This window comes from Ovis aries, chromosome 17, assembly GCF_016772045.2.
Source record: "Ovis aries strain OAR_USU_Benz2616 breed Rambouillet chromosome 17, ARS-UI_Ramb_v3.0, whole genome shotgun sequence".
Lineage (NCBI taxonomy): Eukaryota > Metazoa > Chordata > Mammalia > Artiodactyla > Bovidae > Ovis > Ovis aries.
Window position 1 is genome coordinate 17,748,689 of NC_056070.1, and position 23,052 is coordinate 17,771,740.

The following is a 23,052-nucleotide window of genomic DNA, read 5'->3' on the forward strand; positions in this document are numbered from 1 at the left end:
CCAGCAGGAAGTGCCGTGGAGCCCACAGGAGGCCCCCCAGTCACTCTTGCGTGAGGCTCTGCCTTGTCGCGTGTTCCTCAAGTACAGGGTCAGACAAGGGAGACGTCAGCCTTCCCTCTGACTTTGCCCCTTTGGAAGAGGAGGCCCGGGTCGGGATGGGGATGCAGTGGGGGAGTGTGTGAGGCATGGTTTCGGTGACCGTGTTTAGAAGGCAACTGTTTGTGGTACTGACAAGCCCTGCCAGCAGCCGTTATAAAGCCGCAGGTTCGGATCCAGCGGCAGGACTTTTGCGTGCATGCATGCATTCATTCATTCATTCCCTCCCTCCATCACAAATTGGGTGATAGTGCTGGATCTGTAGTTAGACCACTGGGTTTGAAGCCCAGCTCTTCCATTTCTTGGCTGTGTGATTTGGGTGTGCTCCTTACTTGTTACTAGTAAAATGTGAATAATAATAGTTACTATTACATTAATATAATAACGGGAAGCTCCACTTCCCCGGAGCTTTCTGAGGATTCAGTGAGTTAATATGACCTCGGATCAGCACCTTTCACTTAGTAAGACCTTGGTCCAGGTTAGCTGTCATATTCATTTATCTCGTGAATGAGAGATGTCTACCCACCTAGTCTCGCTGAGATATCCGCTAGTTAGAGGTCTCTCCTGAAATACCCTCCCTGGATGATGGAATTGCAACATTCCCTTTAAATCCTAGTTTGGTTTTTCTTTGCTTATCTCATTGTCTGAATCATTTTTAAAAATATTCTCCCACTTTAAACAGTGCTAGAGGTGAGACCGCACCTTTGATTGTTTGAGGGAAGAGTGATGGATTTAACTCCATTTCTCGAGTTAATAGTTATGTACCTACCTTGCTCCCTCTCCTTCTCTTCTGTTTTTTCTGTTCTCCTTCTTCTGCCTCTTTTTTGTCATCATTCCTACCTCTGCCCCACTCCATGGAACCTAAAGGTGTACTTCCAAGTAGTAGGTGGATAACCATGTTCATTCATATTTGGTGCTTCAAGACTTTCTCCCCAAACAGTGTAATTTGCCTCTCTAAAATTAAGGTAACTCAATATGTATCTATATAGAAATGCTTGCATATTATTGGACATTAACTCCTACTTAAAGAAAATAAAGTCTCATTTTAAACATCAGGAGTATAAAACTTTAAAAAATATTCAGTGTCATACAACAGTGATTCCATGAAAGTTTCATGGAATGCATTCGGAGGCAAGCAGAACAGATCCAACACTTGCTAAATAGTAATTGTAGTTCTCTTCTCTCGGGGACTTGAGTTGAATTAAACGTATTAGCTCAGATTGTCATAACGTCTCCAGAATGGAAAGAGGGTAATATTTTATGTTTATGTAATAGTGGAAGAAGACTGTTATTATGTATAATATATATATTTGAATCCTATTTAAATCAGTGAAAGGTTCATTCCTGACACTGGTTCCCATACTCTGGCAAGATGAGGTCAGCATGAAAGACATAAATATGGCAATTACTCTGTGTGTAGTTTAACATTTGCATTTTTCACCAAATTATGTTGTCCTTTTGTTAAGCATGTTACCCTGTGTATGGTTGGTTGGCTTTTTTTTTTTTTTCTGAGGGGGTGGGCATTGGAGTTTCTAATTCCTGTTGAACATCATATTAGATGTCATATGGTACCCAGGGGTTAGAGGAAGGAGGGCTGGACACATTCAGTTCAGTTCAGTCACTCAGTCGTGTCCGACTCTTTGCAACCCCATGAATCACAGCACGCCAGGCCTCCCTGTCCATCACCATCTCCTGGAGTTCACTCAGACTCACGTCCATCGAGTCAGTGATGCCATCCAGCCATCTCATCCTCGGTCATCCCCTTCTCCTCCTGCCCCCAATCCCTCCCAGCATCAGAGTCTTTTCCAATGAGTCAACTCTTCACATCAGGTGGCCAAAGTACTGGAGTTTCAGCTTTAGCATCATTCCTTCCAAAGAAATCCCAGGGCTGATCTCCTTCAGAATGGACTGGTTGGATCTCCTTACAGTCCAAGGGACTCTCGAGAGTTTTCTCCAGTACCACAGTTCAAAAGCATCAATTCTTCGGCACTCAGCCTTCTTCACAGTCCAACTCTCACATCCATACATGACCACAGGAAAAACAATAGCCTTGTCTAGAGGGACCTTTGTTGGCAAAGTAATGTCTCTGCTTTTCGATATGCTATCTAGGTTGGTCATAACTTTTCTTCCAAGGAGTAAGCGTCTTTTAGTTTCATGATGTCAACTGCATTTGCCTTGCGTGGGAGAGAATGGGGCTCATGAATTGTGCACATTCATGGGGAGGGGCCACCTGAGATGAAGTGCCGTCTTTTCTCCTGGAGATGGATTCCTTCTGTGCACCGTATGTAGTGGTTGAGAAGCACACGAGGCATACCGTGCACTTGGGAGTTTTGAAATGTCTCCCAAGTTCAAGATACATTTCTTTGACTCCTATCCACATGTCAGGTCATTCATTCAGATGATTGCAGACGTCTTCAACACTATGACGGTCTAGAAGTGAGAATGAGAAGGCAGCCATCTCTCCCTCCACTCCCTCCCTCCTCTTCTCCCTTGGTTCTTCTCATGTGAGACTCCAGATTCATACTCTGTAGGCTTTCCTGGTGGCTCAGTGGTGAAGAATCCACCTGCATTGCAGGAGATGATGGTTCAATCCCTGGGTCAGAAAGATCCCTGAAGGAGGAAATGGCAACCCATTCCAATATTCCTACCTGGGAAATCCCCACGGACAGAAGAGCCTGGTGGGGTACAGACCATGGGGTTGCAAAAGAAAGAGGACACAACTTGGCAACTAAACAGCAACATTCATACTCTGTAAAGAGAGGGGGTCAGAAGTCAGGGGGCGTCCCTCCCTTTGCCCTTCCTGTCCCAAACGTTCAGTCGGCACGCGCGTGTGCATCCACCTGTGTCTCCATGGGCTCCTTCTCCCTACGTCTCCTGTTTAGCTTCTGTGAGCGTCTGGGTGTGTTCGTGGTTTCTCTCCGTACCCCAGCAGTGACAGAAGAGTTTGCCTTTGCTCTCCTGTGTGTCTTCTTTTCCTTTTGGGGGAGGGGGCAGTGTTGGTAGGTGCGATAGTAGAGTTGCTCTGCTGTGAAAAGATAAAAGAGAAAAGTCTCAGATGCATTTTCTGCCAGGGCATTAGCACTGCAGATCAGAGTAGCTGTTGTTCCTGGGTGTTGGTGACACTGGGCCAGTCCAGTGAAGGGGCCCTTTTGTCAAGTCCTTGCCTGACCTTGAGTTCAGGAAGCACTCCTGGGGAGTAGGAAAATCAGAAATGGAAAGTCACAGCAGCCAGCCCGCAGCGACAGTGCAGTGTGATGAGTGCAGGGCAGGGGGCCAATCAGAGGAGCAGGTGAAGGAAGCCTCATGGAAGAGGGGACGTCACCTCCAAGGTCAGGCCCTGGAGACTCCACGAAGGCAAATGTTTCTGACCAAGGTGTGTGGGGACTCTCAGACCTCTTGAGTGCTCAAGAGTCAAGCTCATCATGAAAGATCACCTGAAACAGGGCCCCTTGGCTAGTGGGCTGCAGGAGTGAGTGGATACACAGACCCTCCCCAGGCAGGTCAGATGTTACGGCATCATCATCCAGAGCTTCAGTGGTGCTTTGACAGGTAGCTGTCTCAATCGCACCAGCCCCACCTTGGCTCTGCCTTTGGAATGTAACTCTTCTTCCCATCATGCCCTCAGCCATCATCCTAAAGAAGGTTATGGAATTTACTTTGGTCTAATTTACCACAGCGTTAATCCTATACACGCAGAGATTACTGCAGCTGCCATCCCAGGAGCACCTTCCCAAATAATAGCGGAGCGTGCACGTGTCAGTTCTTTGTGTTTTGTGTGGACTAATTCTTTTACTCCTGACAACAATCCTGAAAGGTAGGTAGTATTATGATCCTCCGTTTTATAGATTGGGGAACTGAGGTACAAGGTGTGCAGTGCTTGCCCAAGGCCACCCATCTAGTCGGTGGCTGAACTGGTGTTAATGGACTCAGATAGTATGGCTTAGAAGTCATTACTCTGAATACTTAGGATGCTTCCTCAAGATACCATGTGAAGTCATTGTGCTTAGCCCTAGGAAGTCCAGGAAGTAAAATGCAAGATCCTTGCCCCCAGCAGAGACAAAAGATGGATACCAAAATATCAGGGTTGTCAGGAGTAGGGCATCTTGCATTTCTGGGAGGATGTTTGTTGGTGGTGGAGTGAGTGCATCTCTACCTTAGGTGTGCTCTACCTGGGTCACCCAGATGGAATGGGAGGACAGCGCAAAGGACTCACCTCCACCTCACCTCTGTATGACCTGGGTGAGGGTCGGCTAAAATTACAAAAAAAAAAAAAAAAAATCGGAAGCCTTGTGTAGGTTGTATTGTCTTTGATTTACTTGTTTTCAACATCCTTAAATTTTTTATTTAGGGCGTTGAGGGGGTACCCCTCTGCCAGTCAGCTGTGTGACCTTGGATGAGTCATTTTGTTCCCTGCCTTGTCTGTAAAACCAGGGAGTTGGATCAAATTGTGTCCAAGGTCGCTTCCAGCTCTGAAGTCTTTTGGTTCTGTGTTTCTCGTGTTTTCGCATAGAGCACTGTTGGCACAGGAGACATCTAGCGCTCCGAGTGCATTGCCCTCTGATTTTCTTCTTTACCGCATAGAATTTCTGAAGCATCCTGTGATCTTTATTAATCACACAGAGACTGTCATCTTCTCAGACTCCAGTGGAATGGCTAAGGTGCCCTTTGCAGAAGATACCGCGGCTAATGTCCTCATTACTGACTAATTGGCTAAAGAGACTTCTCTCACATTGCATTTAGCCTGATTGATAGTTTTCTATCACCTGATGGGTGGAATGGACAGCCAAACCAATTATCCCCTCAAAGAGAGCCCCATCCGGCAGAGTGGCGCCGCCCTGAGACAAAAGGCCCTTATAGGTGATGTCGAGTCAGGGTGCTTGCCTAGAGTTTGTTAAATGAAATGGTTTTCTGAAAAGTAGTTTGAAATGCCCTGGAATCCATGTGCGTTGGGTCACCCCTAAGCTCACTGGGCCTTGTCTTATTGAAGAAGGGTGAGTTTCTGGGTGTGTTTCAAACCTGGAGAGCTGGGCTGTCTGGTTAGCACGAAGCTATTGCTGCTTTGCTTTGTGCGGAGGGAAACAGAGCGGCTGTTCAGAACTGAAGCTGCAGGCCTCTCAAGTCATGCCATAGGGCGAGGCGCGCTTACTCAGACACAGTCTTGTAGACACCCGGCATTACTCAGATTTCTTTTTCGGATTCGTTTTCTTTTTATGTTGCTCAGGCTATTGAGAGAAATAACATTCAGGTCACTTGCTTATGGAGAAGTCATTTCAATGGAGGCCATTTCTTTCTAGCTGATTTATCGAAATCTCTGGTTTAAGCGCCAACTCTGGTTTCAGAACGGAGTGATCCTCATGTGGTAAGGATTCAGGTACAAACTAAGTCAGGAAACTTCTTCCTCACGTTTTAGTCCTATTTATTTTTTGTTAAAAAAAAAAAAAAAAAGCAGAGGGCCAGAAAGCATTTCTAGTACTTTATGGTAAACAGCCTTGATTTTTTAAGATGTTCCAGGGGAAGAATAATTGGGGTTCTTAGCACCTCATTTTCCAGGTAATGTACTGAATTGTGTTACCTAATCAGCAGCAGAGTAAGGGATACCAGTGAAATAATCCAATGTCTTCTACTTCGGTCTCCCCCCAGGTAGGGCCACTATGATGTCAACTTCTGCTTGGGACCAACTTGTGCCAATATTGGTATGATATAAAGCTTTGTGGTTGACACCAGTGTCAGTCTGTGTTGGGAAGGAAGATGGGGGAGCTCAGGAGAAGGGCTGTAATTGTAGCGTAAAGCACATTGTACGGGCTTCCCTGCTGGCTCAGACGATAAAGAATCTCCCCGCAGTGCAGGAGACCTGGGTTCAACCCTTAGGTCAGGAAGATCCCCAGGAGAAGGTAATGGCACCCCACTCCAGTACTCTTGCCTGGAGAATTCCATGGACAGAGGAACCTGGCGGGCTACTGTCCATGAGGCTGCAAAGAGTCGGACACTACTGAGGGACTAACATTAACTCTAGCATGTTGTACTCTTGAGCCTTGTTGCCTTCCACGGCTCTTCTTTGCTGTTTTTTTCCCCTTTAAAGCCACTTTATTGAGGTCTGACTGACAGCCTAAAACATTTCCGCATTAAATGTATGCAACTTGCTGAGTTTGGAGGTACGCATACACCTATGAAATCATCACCACAATCAAGACCTTCAACTTACCCATCCCCCCAAAATTTTCCTCCTGCCCCTTTTATTTTTTAAAAGATTAACTTTTTCCCTTCCAAGGTACGAACACGACATAAGATCTACCCTCTTGCAAACAGGTATGCAATTCAACATTGTTCATTCTAGGCCCCTTGTGCAGGTCATCTTCAGAATTAATTCATCTTGCATATTGAAGCTTTGTAGCCTTAGACTAGCCCCTTCCACATCCCTCTCCCCATTCTTAGGTGCTTCAAGATACACACCAAGAGTTTGACTCTCGAGATCAGCTCTAGGGGACCAACTGCTGGGAAAAGAAATGAAAGAGGGGAGCATGATTATTTCTGTAACCTAACAACTTTTAAGTAAATTATCCTTGTGTGACTATTAAAAAGGGAGAGGAAGAAAGGCTAGTTCCCTTGGAGTGGGAAGAGGAAGGCTGAAAGTGTGTTTGAGGCAGGAAATGGGACCCGTTCCTTCTCAGCATCTCTGTCCTTCTGCCCAAGGAGATCCTGCTACTGTGGCTGTTGTGGGATCAGGGGTGTGCCATGCAGTCTTTACTGAACAGTGGAAGGGGCTGAGACCAAGGTGCCAACTTGAAAGGGTCACAGCAGCAGCATAGCCATTTCAAGAGGGGTAGGTTTGGAATTTGGAGAAGGCAATGGCAACCCACTCCAGGACTCTTGTCTGGAAACTCCCATGGACGGAGGAGCCTGGTAAGCTGCAGTCCATGGGGTCTCTAAGAGTCGGACACGACTGAAGCGACTTAGCAGTAGCAGCAGCAGGTTTGGAGCGCTGTAGCTCTTTCATCCTCCATGTCCATAAATCCACACATTGCTGCATGGTGGGTGACTGAGGTCTCTGCAGCCCGCTCCCTGACTGCTGCATCCTCCTGTACTGCAGGCTGCAACCTGGGCAATTGGTAGCTTCTCCTCTTGCCTCACATTAGCACATGCTGTGGCAGAGTGGGCCTCAAATGCATTAGAAAAACACACACGCTTGGTATTTAATGAAAACCTTGACCGGCAGGGTATGTAAGCAGAAACACTATGAACAGCATAAGGCTATGGTATAGCAAGCCATTTGGAAAAGAAATATGTCCTGATCTCTACTTTCCCTTACAAGCCATTTCCTGTTGGAGATATGGTTTGTTTCTGGTTTGAGTTCATCTTCCTCCATTCCCAGCTCTGCTGTTAGATCTGTGAGCTCCTCAATGAGAAAGACAGCAGGGAAAACCTCTAACAAAAAATGCATAGAAAACAAACTTACGGTTACCAAAGGGGAATGAGGAGATAAATTAGGAGTTTGAGATGAGCAGAGACACAACATGGACCTACCATATAGCGCAGGGGACTGTACTCAAGCTCCCATGACAACCTATAATGAAAACGAATCTGAAAAAGAGCACATGTATGGCAGATATATATTTTAAAAATATGTTTTTTCCAGAAACATATATCTGAATCACTCTGCTGTACACCTGAAACAAACACAACATTGTAGATCAACAACACTTCAATTTAAAAAATTAAAAATAAAAAATAACGGTGGCGAGAATGGGGGAAAGAAAGTAAATGGCAAGTTCTGAAAAGAAATAAACTCAAGTTTTATCCCTCAACCTTAAATGGAACAATTTGGTGTTAAACTTTGTTGTTCTATTGGGCTTCCCCGGTGGCGCAGACGGTAAAGAATCTGTCTACAAGGCAGGAGACCTGGGTTCAATCCCTGCGTCAAGATCTGCTGGAGAAGGGAATGGCAACTCACTCCAGTATTCGTGCCTGGAGAATTCCATGGCCAGAGGAGCCAGGTGGGCTGCAGTCTATGGGATTGCAAAGAGTTGCACACGACTGAGTGACTGACTCTTTCACTTTATTGTTCTATTAGCATTTAAAGGGAAGGACTTCGTATATTCCCTAGAGGTAAAGACACAGTTTATCTCTTAAACACTGTATTTTATTAAGTGATGATTTCATTAGTGGTGCTATTGGATAAAAACAGGAAAGAAAACCTGGTCTTGAGTTCAAACTTCAGCTCAGAAAATGACTGTATTGATCTCAGTCATTTGGAGCATGGACCCTTCATCTCTGAGGCTTTAACCTTAAATCTTCCTGGACTCATATTTGAACAGCTAAACGCATTTTGACTTGTGTCTGATAAATTGCCTTCCAGTGGGGTTTGTGAACACTTCCCTGCCTTCTACCCATAAAGAACCCCCACCATTTCTTGCTTTGATTTGATTGTATATCATTAAGTGAAATTTCCTGAAATCAGATAAGGAGGGCGTCACCTACAACCAAATAATATTAATAGCAATGCCTTTTTTAATGTTGTTGTTCAGTCGCTAAGTTGTGTCTCACTCTTTGAAACCCCATGGATGGCAGCACTCCAGGCTTTCTTGTCCTTCGCTGTCTCCTGGAGCCTGCTCAAACTCATGTCCATTGAGTCGGTGATGCCGTCCATCTGTCTCATCCTCTGTTGTCCCTTTCTCCTCCTGCCTTCAATCTTTCCTTGCATCACGGTCTTTTCCAATGAACTTCACATCTGGTGGCCAAAGTATTGGAGCTTCAGCTTCAGCATCAGTCCTTCCAATGCAGGGTTGATTCACGGTTGATTTTATTATTAAAATCAGGGTTATTCAGGATTGATTTCCTTTAGGATTGACTGGCTTGATCTCCTTGCTGTCCAAGGGCCTTTCAAGAGTCTTCTCCAGCACCACAGTTCAAAAGCATCAATTCTTTGGGGCTCAGCTTTCTTTATGGTCCAACTCTCTGGGAAAAACTATAGCTTTGACTATACAGACCTTTAAATCCAAAGCAAAACAGAACTTTGTTCAATTATTGAGTAGTTGAATTCATAGATGTTTGAACATTGAACAAAAAAACCTCAACAAATTTGTAAAGGTTGACTTTTTTGGTCAAAAGTTCCTGTCAAAGTCAAATCACAACCGTATTATCACACATCAGATGTTCTTTTTATAAGGAATGAACTTGTAGTCTGCGGCTTGAGACCAGGTTGTATTCAGTCCCTTCTCTTCCATGAGGCCGCTGGGTAAGCGGTAGGAGCCCTGGCAAGAACATGGAAACTCTGGGTCCTAGCCTGACCTCATTCATGACCCTTGGCTGGCCTACCTCACAGGATTCTTGTGGAAGGTATCTCATGAACATTTGGGTGCTATACAAAGCTGTGGTTATTTGCACTGTGAGAGAAAGGGCTTTCCAGGTGTTGCAGTGGTAAAGGATTCACCTGCTGATACAGTGATGCAGGTTCAATTGCTGGATCAGGAAGATGCCTTGCGGAAGAGAATGGCAACCCACTCCAGGGTTCTTGCCCAGAGAAGTCCATGAACAGAGGAGCCTGGCGGGCTACAATCCTGACTGAGCGCACGGGCACACACACGCGTGTGCGCACACGCATACACAGGCGCGTGCGCGCACACAGACACATGCATGCATGCACACGCACACACACACACACACACACACTCTCACTCACTCACTCACTCATTGTGGGAAGAGCTGTATATAAGGATGACTCTGAGAGACCCATTGTAAGATGATTAGCGATCGAAAAAACAATTTATATTCAGGCAGCTGTGTTTTCAAAAGCAGCTAAATCATTTCATCTATCTCGTGAAGGTTTAAAAATAAGAAGTGAAGAAAGTTTTTGAAGTCTTCTGTCCCTGCGAAACAGGGCAGACACTGTTCCATCTTATGCCCAGTGTCTGGCCAGCGCGCCCCACTGACACCTTCTCACCCGTAAATGATTGACTCCGCCTCACGACCCTGCGTGATGGGGCACTCTCATCCTACCCATTTCACATACCTGGAAGTTGACACCGCGAGAGATTAGGTGACTTATCCAGGATCATAGAGCCAGCAGGCATCAGAGCTGCTTTCAATCCGGGTCCTCAGTGCTCTTCAGCACTGTGCGGTATGCCTCATGTAGTATCTTGCACAAAATAGACCCCCAGTCAGTGTTTGCTCATTGATGGTTGAATGCTCTTAGAGACTCAAAGTACCCTGCAGGCTGGACCAGTCAGCCTTTCCCTCTGACTCATAGTCTACCCTTCAAAACCAGTAAAACCTTTTTCGCCCTGTCCTCCGCTCTTCACTGTTACTTGTATTTACTCATTCTTTCACTTACTCTTTTGGCAAAAAATGCTTTTGACATTCTCCTCAAGACTAATAATACAAAGTCTGGGAAATAAAGTACTACATCGTCCCTTGTGCCAGTGGAGTTCATTGTCAAAAGTGGGTGGCAGAATCCTAAACAGAGTCATCATGATTCTTTATAGAAAGAAGCAATAATAATAGCATGATGGTGTCATGAACAGTGTGGACAACGAGGAGAAGGCTTCATGAGGCAGCTGACGTTTGGACTGGACTTTATGTAGGAATTTACAGGTAAAGAAATAAGGAAGACAGAGGGAACAGCATATGGCAAGGCAAGGAACCAAAACTGGAAGGAAATTCAGTTCAGTGGGGAGCACTGAAGCTAGAGGTTTGGGTGACATTGGGAAGGGCTCTCTGTGTCACTGGGTTTTAACTTCATCCTGAAGGTGAAACTTTGAAATGTCTCATGAACTCGAGGCACTGTATACCTTTTTGAAGTTTTAAGTATAATTGATTTACAATAACACATTAGTTTCAGATGTACAGCAAAGTAATTCAGGTATATATGTATTTTCAGACTATATTCCATTATAGGTATTAGAAGATACTGACTATAGCTCCCTGTGCTAGATGGTAAATCCTTATTGCCTGTCTATTTTATGTATAGTAGATTGCATCTGTTAATTTCATATTCCTAATTTGTTTCTCCTTCCCTCCCTCTCCCCTTTGGTGCCCGTATGTCTCTTTCCTGAACACCTTTGTTTATTTCACTGCACCTCCTAGGTCGGCCCTTTCCCAGACATTGCCTCCATCTCTTTTTTGAGGCTTGAATCCTTCCTGCTCTGCAAAGCCTGTCTGCATCATGTATCGGTTTGACCAAAAAGTTTGTCTGGGTTTTCTATAGCATCTTATGGAAAAAATCCAGATGATAGTTCTGCCTGAGTGTCTCCCTTTTCTAAATTCCTCCATTTTGTATTTGGAAATTTATTGTGCCTCTCATTCACTGTCATCTTTTCATGGATTTATGTCATTGTTTGGGGATTCCCTGGCGGCTCAGACAGCAAAGAATCTGCCTGCTGTGCAGGAGACCCAGGTTCAATCCCTGGTTCAGGAAGATCCCCTGGAGAAGGGCATGGCAACCCACTCCTGTATATTCGTGTCTGGAGGATTCCATGGACAGAGGAGCCTGGGAGGCTACAGTTCATGGGGTCACAAAGAACTGGACACGACTGAGCAAGTAACAACATATCATTGCTTCAAGGCAGAGAGAGAGTCATGAGGAGCAAGGAAATGCTCATGAGGTGTGTTTCTCCAGTGCTCACAGTGCCATGCGGGTCATAGGTTGCGTTCAGTGAGTATTTTTAGGCCTATTGATTGTGTGAAATCCATGTGAGAAGAAGAGTTTCAGCTGGATGCTTGTTCTTCTGTAGCTTTTCAAAAATTCAAACACCAATTAGTGTTCCAAATACCTGTTCACAGTTACAAGTTGGTGACCTCTTCGCTTTCTATAACATTTTGACCAGGAAGAAACCATCAAGCACAGCCTGAGAGAGCTAAAAGTGACCTTGGAGGGTCAGCAACCAGTTCCATCACTTCATTCTTTATGAGAGTTTTTTTTTTTTTCTCCAACAACAGAAATGACATAAATTCATTGTAAGAAATCTTAGAATGTCTCTCCAAGTGTAAAGAAAGAAGCATAAAAATTGATCATATTTCTAGATCTCTAGTGAATTTTCCTTAAAATAAATTTTTTAGAGGCAAATTTGACAGGTTGAAGAGGATTCACATGTTCAAAGTCTTTTATAACATCTGGCTAAATGTGCTTCAGTAAGATTATACCCATTTACCGTGTGTGTGAGTCTAGTACTCTTATTTTTGTGTAATGTGCTATAGACATTATTCTCAAATGACTAACAGCTTTTATAGTCAAAGGACTTTGAGCTTGCTGAGGCTTGGTGAGGAACTGAATGGAGAAGTGAGATGACTTTATTTTATTTAGATGTTGACTTCACTGGATCATCATTACAGCACGCGGGGTTTCTCTAGTTGTGACGCACAGGCTTCTCTTCTTGTGGTGCACGGGTTTCTAGAACTCATGGGCTCTCTGGTTGCCATTGCGCAGGTTTAATTGCCCTGTGGCATGTGGGATCTTAGTTCCCCAACAGGGGGTTGAACTGTCTGCTGCATTGGAAGGTGACTTCTTAACCGCTAGACCACCAGGGAAGTCCTGAAGTGAGATGATTTTAAATCTCTGCTCTAACTGTAACCAGTTGACAATTTCAATTTCCCTGAGAACAGATAATTTCATGTCTGAAATTTTCATTCAGATTAAACTCATTCTGCATTCAATGCTAGTGTGCATGTGTGCTAGGTTGCTTCAGTTGTGTCTGATTGTTTGCAACCCTGTGGACTGTAGCCCACCAAGCTTCTCTGTCCATGGGATTCTCTAGGCAAGAGAACTGGTGTGGGTTGCCCTGCCCTCCTCCAGGGGAATCTTACCCTGGGATCAAACCTGCATCTCCTATGTCCCCTGCATTGACAGGTGGGTTCTTTACCACTAGAGCCACCTGGGAAGAAGTCTAAGCAATTCCAAGACCAGGTCTTCTGCTGCGAAAATAATCTAGAGCAGCTCCTTGCAGTTTTGTCTGAATTTACCACCAACTCTGATAAAAGGGACACTTAACCTCTTCAAGCTTCCCTTGTCTTATCCTTGAAAGTGAGTGTGCTGAATGAAATACCTAGAACCATCTCCATTGATGGAAACCCCTGGAGTTATGACAGTACTGTTTGTAGCGGGGGCGGGGGAAGTGAGGTCTAGTTCAAAGCTAAGGCAAATCTGAAACAGAGCTAGAGTTAGGATCCAAAATTCCACATTTCCACTGGACAGTTTTTATTTATTTAGTACTTGCCACTTAAAGCTCAACATTCAGAAAACGAAGATCATGGCATCCGGTCCCATCACTTCATGGGAAATAGATGGGAAACAGTAGAAACAGTGTCAGACTTTATTTTTGGGGGCTCCAAAATCACTGCAGATGGTGACTGCAGCCATGAAATTCAAAGACGCTTACTCCTTGGAAGAAAAGTTATGACCAACCTAGATAGTATATTCAAAAGCAGAGACATTACTTTGCCGACTAAGGTCTGTCTAGTCAAGGCTATGGTTTTTCCTGTGGTCATGTATGGATGTGAGAGTTGGACTGTGAAGAAAGCTGAGTGCCGAAGAATTGATCCTTTTGAACTGTGTTGTTGGAGAAGACTCTTGAGAGTCCCTTGGACTGCAAGGAGGTCCAACCAGTCCATTCTGAAGGAGATCAACCCTGGGATTTCTTTGGAAGGAATGATGCTAAAGCTGAAACTCCAGTACTTTGGCCACCTCAAGCGAAGAGTTGACTCATTGGAAAAGACTCTGATGCTGGGAGGGATTGGGGGCAGGAGGAGAAGGGGACGACCGAGGATGAGATGGCTACATGGCATCATGGACTTGATGGATGTGAGACTGAGTGAACTCCGGGAGTTGGTGATGGACAGGGATGCCTGGCGTGCTGTGATTCATGGGGTCGCAAAGAGTCGGACACGACTGAGCGACTGAACTGAACTGAACTGAACTGAACTGCCACTGCAGAAGGCACTTGGCCAGTCAGCCAGAGCAACGCTTGCAAAATTAGTTCTAGTTGCTGATACAGTTGCTTCCAGAAAGGCATGGGAGTAGGGATAAAGTGGAGCTGGAAATAGACCCCGAAGAGAATTTGAGCTCAGTTCAGAGGGTGGAGAGATCACCTAATTGGGAGAGAAGGCAAATCTTTGTGAAAGAAGAAAATTTTCAGATGTGTCTTGGCAAGTAAAGATGGTGGAAGGCAGTTTTGAGGAAACTTGTCATTTCCAAAATATCATGATGACTAACCCTATGAAAGATGAAAATTTATGAAGAAAAGTTTCCATGCCACTACTACGGGATTATTATAAAATTTAATTTAAATTCCACTTCGACACAGTCACTCACTGAAAATCTTTGTATAACCAATATTGCGAAGCCTTTGCCAACGGATTACTTATTTGAATCAAAATTTAATATCACAAAATTTCAGCAAAAGTATTGCGTCAGGCTTGTCGGGTTTGTTGTCTATCCCCTGATAAATTTTTAGTCCCCTCACATACCGCTATAGACTTTCTCAGAATGTGAACTAGTGTGAAACTTTTTGTTCCCTGGGGTAGTCTATAAGAAAACAATAACTTAGTTCACTTTTAAATATTTATTCTTTCTGTAATAATATTATATACACACAATCCCAGCTTTGACTGTCAGAGGAGAGTTAAAGGTCCAGTGTTCTGACGTTTCTCTTGGACACTCACTGGCCATATATGAGGAATAAATATTTAAATCATAGAGTGAGTAAATGTTGGAAGGATAATGGACAGCGGTTCTCTTTTTTTCATCTGTTTGTGCTCCAGTGTCTTTTAAATGCCCAACTTTTTTTCTTTTTCTTTCTTCTCCCCACGCCACCCACCCCCTTCCCCCCTTGGTATGCATACATTTGTTCTCTATGCTTTTTTTTTAATGCCCAATTTAAAAATTTTCTAATGTAACAGACTAGCAGGAATAATCCCAACTAGTGGCAATATTGAAGGAGAGGTGATTTAGTGCGGAAGCTCAGTATCACTAGATTCTGCCACTGTTTCTGGTTGGGTTTTCATCTCTGCTGTCGTTGTTATCGTGAGATAACCAGAGCTTGAGTTATGGTATTATAACTCAGTATGGCATTATAACTCAGATGGTATTATATGCTGATGCTGTGTTACTAACCTATGTAATTTCTGAGTTTCTCTTTATCAAAGGTGGCAGCCTTAATCTCTGTCTAATGCTGCAGTGCCTGGAGAGGTAATAATGATGATGATTTTTGCCATCCCTGGGGTTTAAACTGTCTTCTCTGTTATGAGGCTGGCCCGGTGGCAGGGGGTAACCTCAACACTCTCTCCTCCCTAAGCTCTTAGCTGTCAGCATTGGAAGCCCGCTTTTGTATCTCATCAAGCTGGGAGTCTAGGATGGAGAGCCAGAAAAGGATGGGGGTGGGGATTAAATGCCTGAGATTAGGAGGAAAAGAAGCTTCGATAATGTAAAGGAACCTGTGGCTTTAAGGAAATAGAGAAGCGAAAATGGATGGGAAAGGAAAAAACTGTTAGGAGTCAAGAAAATGGTGGAAGTGGAAGGGATAAGGGGGACATGCCTTGGAATGAACTGTTTCAAGCCTGGCCCTTGTTGTTGTGGTGGTTTTTGTTGTTTAGTCGCTAAATCATGTCTGACTCTTTGCAACCCCAGGGTCTGCAGCCCACCAGGCTCCTTGGTCCATGGGATTTTCCCAGGCGAGGATACTAGAGTGGGTTAGCGATTTCCTTTTCCAGGGGATCTTCGCTACCCAGGGATGGAACACAAGTCTCCTGCTTGACAGGCAGATTCCTTACCCCTTAGCCATCCAGTGAAAGCTGATTTTGTCTTCCTATGTGAAATCTTCACGCCGCCCCTCCGGCCCTCCGGGAGCGGTCTTTCCCTTCGCATGTGATGTGGACAGCTTAGGATGGGCCCCTGCCATAGCCGCTCCTTGTCATGTCATGTCGTGTGCGTTAGTTTATCAATAAATGGTTGTGATATGAAAATGTGACCTGCTTTCTCCAAAGAAGTTGCCATGAAGTTACTGCTGTGTGATTGGCGTGGCATTTAAAGGTGCAGAATGCAGTTATCCTAAAATTGGGAGGGGAGGGGTGCAGTGACCTGTGGACAGGTTCAGTGCCCTAACTGACGAGAAAAAAAGAATCGTGGGGGAAGTAAGTCGGGGGCCATATGGACACAGAGAAACCAGGACGGGCAAAGAGAAAGATGTGGGGAAAAAAGTTCCACGCTTCACTTTATTCATTTCTTCTTGTTATCGCTCAGTCACGTCCAGCGCTTTGTGAGCCCATGGACTGCAGCACGCCAGGCTTCCCTGACCTTCACTGTCTCCCGGAGTTTGCGCATTACTTCTTTTCTTCTTACTCATAGAATGCTATATCCATGCCTAAATTTTAAAAAGTGTGAATATGTGAGTAGCTTTTGCTCAAATAGAGGAGGGGAAAAAGTCAACTTATTTTGTCTCTATCACCTTCTTTTGCTAAACCGAGCAAAGAGTCCTCTTTAAATTAGTCACAATAACTGTAGTCAAAAATACAGGTTTGGGGCTCAAAAATTTAGATTTGTTAATTTGGTGTGAATTTTAAAGAACATCATAAATTGACACCTTGATTTTTTTTGGTTTTGAAACAAAAATGCACACCTTTGCTAAGTTGATATAAAAAATGGCATTTATATAATAATTATGGGTGTCTTGTTTCGGTCTTTTAAAAATCATATAATTGAAGGGAAATGTTTGCAAATAGAATTATACTTACTAATATAGTTATAAGCCTTCTTTTTTCTTTAGTTTGTGATTTCTTTCTTGTTAGACTCTTTAAAATGAATCTTTTTCTTAAAATTTCCCTATTTTCTAAGAAACATATTTCATGCTATAATACAAGGTGAAAACGAGGTGGTAATTAATCTAGCCTAGCAATGAACAGCCACAAATTGCGATAGCACCCAAATAAGACCCAGAGAGATGGTATGGAGAGGGAGGTGGGGGTGGGGTTCAGGATTGGGAACACATGTACACCTGTGGCAGATTCACGTTGATGTATGGCAAAACCAATACAGTATTGCAAAGTAAAATAAAGTTAAAAATATATATATATATGTATATAAAAGAAAATTCTTAAGGTTAAAAATTTTTTTAAATAATAAAAAAATAAACATTCAAAAAAAAGAAATTAAAAAAAGAGAGTGAATATCTAACGTCAAATATAAGCATGGATATTATCCAGAAAGGAAAGAATAATTTAGTGTTTCTCTTGGTTTGTGGTCTTTGAGACATAATTGATAAATAAGGGAGATAATTAAATTGTCCTGGTGGCAATGCCAGTTTTGAAGAGAAGGCACTGTGGCTGGAAGTGGCCCAGTCTGCTGTTTTGAGGGGGAGACTCACAAATAGGGATGTGTCCCTTTTCCCTGGTTGAATCAGCTCCACTGTGCTGGGAGAGTTTGGTTTTACCTACAAGATGGAATCTGGCCCCATGGGGGCAGGAGCTTGTGTATCTAAGCAGTCTCTGACCCCTGAGCTCCTCCCTGTGGTTCTATAGCGCTTGTCACCTTGTAAAATTGGAGCAAGGGCTTCAACTGGGGTCAGTGGTTTCACCACAAAGGCCAGAGGTCATTGGGAAAACCAGAAGCAATATCCAAATGACAGTGACAAGTGTGTGCAAAAACGGGGGGGAGAAAAAGAGAAACCTGTGAGTTGATAAAGTTCATCTGTAGGACTCTCACAGGAGAGCATGAATCATCAGAGAGGTTCCCGAGTTACAACCAAGAAATATTTATGACGATCAGTGGTGCAAAGGGTGATCATACAAACATAATAAAGAAGAGAGAGGAAGGCACGCCAGGGATAAAGGAGGCCTCGCTTTAAATGAATAGGGAGATAGGCTTAACGATTATGCTCAAATGACTGAGCTATTGATGGCAAAATGGCCAAGCTTCTCAACTGCTTTTTAAAACTGGCCTTTAAGAAGATAAATAAGGATAATTAAACAGTAATGAAGACCTGTTTCATTAAAAAAAGAAGAAAACAAATAAAGAGGCAAGGTCTTGGAGGATGTGTTAACCCGTGTTAATGGAAGTAGTAATGAATTCATCAAAATATGGGTGCTCTCCTTTGGAGATCATGAAGAATAATGAGGGAGAGAGAGAGGAAAAAAAAAATTAAGAGGAGCTGACGCTGCGAGATTATTCAGTGTCCAAGAATGTATATCTAATTGTTGGCAGAGATAACATAGATAAAGCACGGATTCATTCTAATATCTTAGTTCAGCTGTTTTTGTTTTTTTTTTTCAGAATTCTTACACCAGGAACCTATTTATCATACCTTCCAATAAGACTTCAGACTCAGATTTCTGTCTTCTTTCTGCCCCATCTATAACAGTTTAAGAGAGTGGTGTTTTACATGTTTCACAGAACAAGAGACCCTTGATAATTTATTTCGAAATAGAATCAGTTTTAAACCTGTTCTAGGCACAGTGCCTACCGATGGTAAGTTCAGTGATCCCTCAGCATCCTTGAGGCGTTAGTTCCAGGACCCACCAGGGAGACGAGAATCTGAGGATGCTTCAGTCCCATAGTTGGCCCTCATCCCTGCAGTTCCACAACCGCATATCCTGTAGTTCTATAGTATTTATTGAAAAAAACCACGTTGTGTGAGTGGACCCATACAGTCCAAACCTGTGTGGCTCAACGATCCATGTGTTCCATAGACAGGTGTGGAATAAGTAAATGAATTAGGAAAACCACGTTGCTAACAAATAGAGTATTTGAATGAGTAAATCTATGAATATCTAGGGGATATTAGAGCCATGAGCCACAAACAGCATAGATTTATCAAGCTTTTTATGTTAGACCAACTTAATTGATTTTGGGGGAAAATCTGCGAACAAGTGGAGAAAAAGAATGCACTGGATATATTATTATTTCTAAATACATCCAGATGTGAATGGAAGAATTGATACCAGGTCCCATAAAATCTAGTTCGGAAAATGAGTTCAAATTGACTCAAATGTGTCAAATTGATTGAAAATTGCCTGAAGGACTGCAAGCATAATGATAAACGGCAATGCATTGAGTCTAGGGGAGGGAGGGAATCTGTTCAGCAAGGTCTAACTGAGCATCTTCATTAATTATCTGAGAAAAGATGTAAACAGCACATTCATTAAATGTATAGAAGAAGCGAAATGGAGAGGCATTTTAAGCTCTGGGTAGGGCTGCAGGTAATACAAAGGGAGCCAGTCTGCTCAGGAATAGAATGATGCTAATAATCAGATTGAAATCAGCTAACGACCCAGCTTCCCTGGTGGCTCAGCCGGGAAAGAATCTGCCTGCAATGCAGGAGACCTAGGTTCGAACCCTGGGTCTGGAAGATCCCCTGGAGAAGGGACTGACTACCCACTCCAGAATTCCATGGACAGAGGAGCCTGGCGGGCTACAGTCCATTAGGTCACAGAAGGGTCAGACATGATTTAGTGACTAAACAGCAGGAAGAATTAAGAGATTCAGCAGACAGACGATGCAAACAACTGACTATAGAGTGAGGGAGAAGGAAGGAAGTCCAGCGTTGGAGGTGCAGCAGACTGCTGTGGGAGCGAAGAAGGATGATGAAACGCTAGACAGAGCAGCCAGGACTGCAGACTCCTGCTGTTACATTGTAAGGAAAACAAGGGGGCAAGAGGCATTTAGGGGAAGTGACCAGTGTCCGGTCAGGATTAACACAGTGAGCAACAAGGAACCGCTGGGACAGAGTGACGTATTTCTTCTAGCACACAGTACCAGCTACCAGCTATGGAGTCAGGACGTTAGGGCTTGTCTAGTACAAACTCACCTCTCAGTGGGATCTTTTAAAAATTATTATTATTTTTTCTTGTGTTAAGGGAAATTACTAGATATTATTCTTAATTTCATTTTTTATTATGCTCTGAGGATCAATTCTATAGAAATACATATAATTATGTAAGAAAGTATTGCACATAAAGATGTTCATTAGAGTATTATTTATAAATTGAACCAGTGGCAACACCCTGATGTCGCATAGTTGGGAAAAATTTTAAGTTTCCCATCTTCACTTGAAATGTTCATCTTTTAATGTTAGGTGAGAAACTAGGATGCAAAATTTACCTTGAGTTTAATGAAAAGCAACAAGCTAGTGTATACTTAGAAACAAAATATATCAGTGCTTGTCTTTGTCGAGGGGAAAGAGGATGCTAGAAAATGTAGTATTAGTCGAGTCTGACCAGCTAATTTGTTCAGAGTATTTATTCCTGTCTCTGAAGGTTTTTATTTGTATTTTAATACGTTTTGATGAGCCTCCAGTAAAGGTACTTAGGGACAGTACAGTGATTTTAGCTGTGTGGTTTTTCTTTGGGGAAAAAAGCCCTATTTCCTAATTATTGACGGGGTATTAGCTCTCCTGAAGATGGATGTTCAGTAAGTACACCTGGAATGCCAAATGGAAACATGGTTCTTCATCTCATAATAAAGATAGAACCCAATGGGTGAAAGACAAGGATGTGTATTATCACCACCATGATGAAGGATGGGCTCATCTCACACACACACACACACACACACACACACACACACACACACACACCCTCTCAATGATTAAGCCAGTTACTCTTAAGGACTAAGAGCCAGTCAGTGGATGAGATTATTATAAACACCAGACACAAGGTGAACAGGGAAAGCAGGCTCATTTTATTGAATATTTTTCTAAGTAGCATATTAAAAAGCAGATATCACCAACATAACGTCCATCTAGTCAGAGGTATGGTTTCTCCAGTAGTCAGGTATGGATGTGAGAGTTGGACCATAAAGAAAGCTGAATGCTGAAGAATTGATGCTTTTGAACTGTGGTGTTGGAGAAGACTCTTGAGAGTCCCTTAGACTGCAAGGAGATCCAACCAGTCCATCCTAAAGGAAATCAGTCCTGAATATTCATTGGGAGGATAGATGCTGAAGCTGAAGCTCCAATACTTTGGCCACCTGATGTGAAGAGCCAACTCATTTGAAAAGACCCTGACACTGGGAAAGATTGAAGGTGGGAGGAGAAGGGGATGACAGAGGATGAGATGGTTGGATGGCATCACTAACATGATGGACATGAGTTTGAGTACGCTCCGGGAGTTGGTGATGGACAGGGAAGCCTGGCATGCTGCAGTCCATGGGGTCACAAGGAGTTGGACACGACTGAGTGACTGGACTGACTGAACTGAACTGAACTGAGTTGATAGTACTGAGTGAGAAGCCCATTTCCAGAGGAAGTCTTAAGAAGAACCAGTAAAACTAGAGCTGGCAGGCTAGTCCTCTAAAGTCTCCCTGAAACACGGAGTTGCTCTTCTTTCTCCCTGTCTCTTTCTATCCCGTAGTCGCCTCATGTTCTTCCCTTTCATTCTCATTCGTGGCCTTAGTCTTAGGAGAACTGAAGTATATACCTAGGTGTGCGTCTGGCCAGTGCGAGAGTAATTTGTTTTCAGTATATTTGTTTCCAAATATTTTTCATCAGAAGGGAAAAATCGTTCCATTTTCTTAATCGACATATTTTACTCTGAAAATTGTCGAATATGCAAAAGCAGAGGAACAGGACGACGACCCTTTGTATATCGTCACTCAGATTCAACAGTTGTCAAGATTGGCTACACTCACTTCATTCAGCCCCCTCTATTTTTGTCGAAGTAAAGTCTCAGACATTGTGTTATGTTATTTCACCCTTATTTACCTTGGGATGCACCTTTACACGTTATGGCGATTTCTCAGATAATCATAATGTATAATCAGACGTAACAAAATGAACAGTAACTCCCTGGTATCATTCAGTACTCAGTCCATAATGAAATTGTTTTGATTATCTCAAAGAGCCTTTTCCTAGTTGGTTTGTGTCAATCAAGATGGAGACAAAGTCCACACATTATACTGGTTGTTCTGGGCCCAAAGCTTTTAAATCTCAGTCCCCGCTTCCTCTCTTCCATCACCACATCTCCATCCCGTTAACATGTTAAAGAATGTTCTTTCAGTGACTTGGAAAAATAACGATGGAATACTCTCAGGAAGGACTTGGGATTACAAGGTTGAGGATGGTTGCTGCTGCTGCTGCTGCTGCGTCGCTTCAGTTGTGTCTGACTCTGTGTGACCCCATAGACAGCAGCCCAGCAGGCCCCCCTGTCCCTGGGGTTCTCCAGGCAAGAACACTGGAGTGGGTTGCCATTTCCTTCTCCAATGCATGAAAGTGAAGAGTGAAAGTGAAGTCGCTCAGTCTTGTCCGACTCTTAGCGACACCATGGACTGCAGCCCACCAGGCTCCTCCATCCATGGGATTTTCCAGGCAAGAGTGTTGGAGTGGGGTGCCATTTCAGTTTCTGTGAGAATTCTGCTGGAATATTTTAGATGCTTCTCTCACTTTTACTGTTAAGCGCTTGGGAGGGAGATTTCCCAGCCTCCTTAGATAAGCCAGTCTCCTATCACTGAGAAGACAGAACATGTTTTTTTATTTCTAACCAGTGTCCTTCCTAATATAGGTCAGGGCTTTCCCCTTGATCTGACTTCAGTAGCACTGGGAGGTCTTTAGTTATTATCGTGGAGTTCATGTCGCTGTGTCGTGTTAGTCGCTCAGTCGTGTCTGACTCTTTGCAACACTATGAACTGTAGCCCGCCAGGCTCCTCTGTCCATGGGATTCTCCGGGCAAGAATACTGGAGTGGGTTGTCATGCTAACCCTAGATTATGTCCCCAGTGATTTATAAATATTTTTATGGCAGTGGTTCTATTGTTTTACGCATTTAAGCAAGAGGTCCTATAGCATGATGATTAAGAACACAGACTTGCCAAGAGGGAGGGGATATACGTATACATATAGCTGATTCCCTTTTTTGTACAGCAGAAACTCTAACATGACATTGCAAAGCAATCACGCCCCAGTGGAAAAAACCCACAGGTTACTGGATTCAAATCTCATCTCTGCCACTTCCTAGCAGTACATGAGCTTGGAAAGTCACTTATCCT

At 43.5% G+C, this 23,052-nt stretch overlaps 1 protein-coding gene across 3 annotated transcripts in view; it reads left to right on the plus strand.

The window, feature by feature from the left end:
- Positions 1-23,052, plus strand: part of MAML3 (mastermind like transcriptional coactivator 3) — a 450,956-nt gene that overhangs the window by 112,265 nt on the left and 315,639 nt on the right. The window contains exon 1 of one of the 3 annotated variants that reach the window (XM_060400653.1): positions 1-23,052. This exon is cut by the window's right edge and continues 69,405 nt beyond it. The exons of the other annotated variants lie outside the window; for them this stretch is intronic. The gene's annotated coding sequence lies outside the window, so the exon portion shown is untranslated. 3 annotated transcript variants of the gene reach the window in all.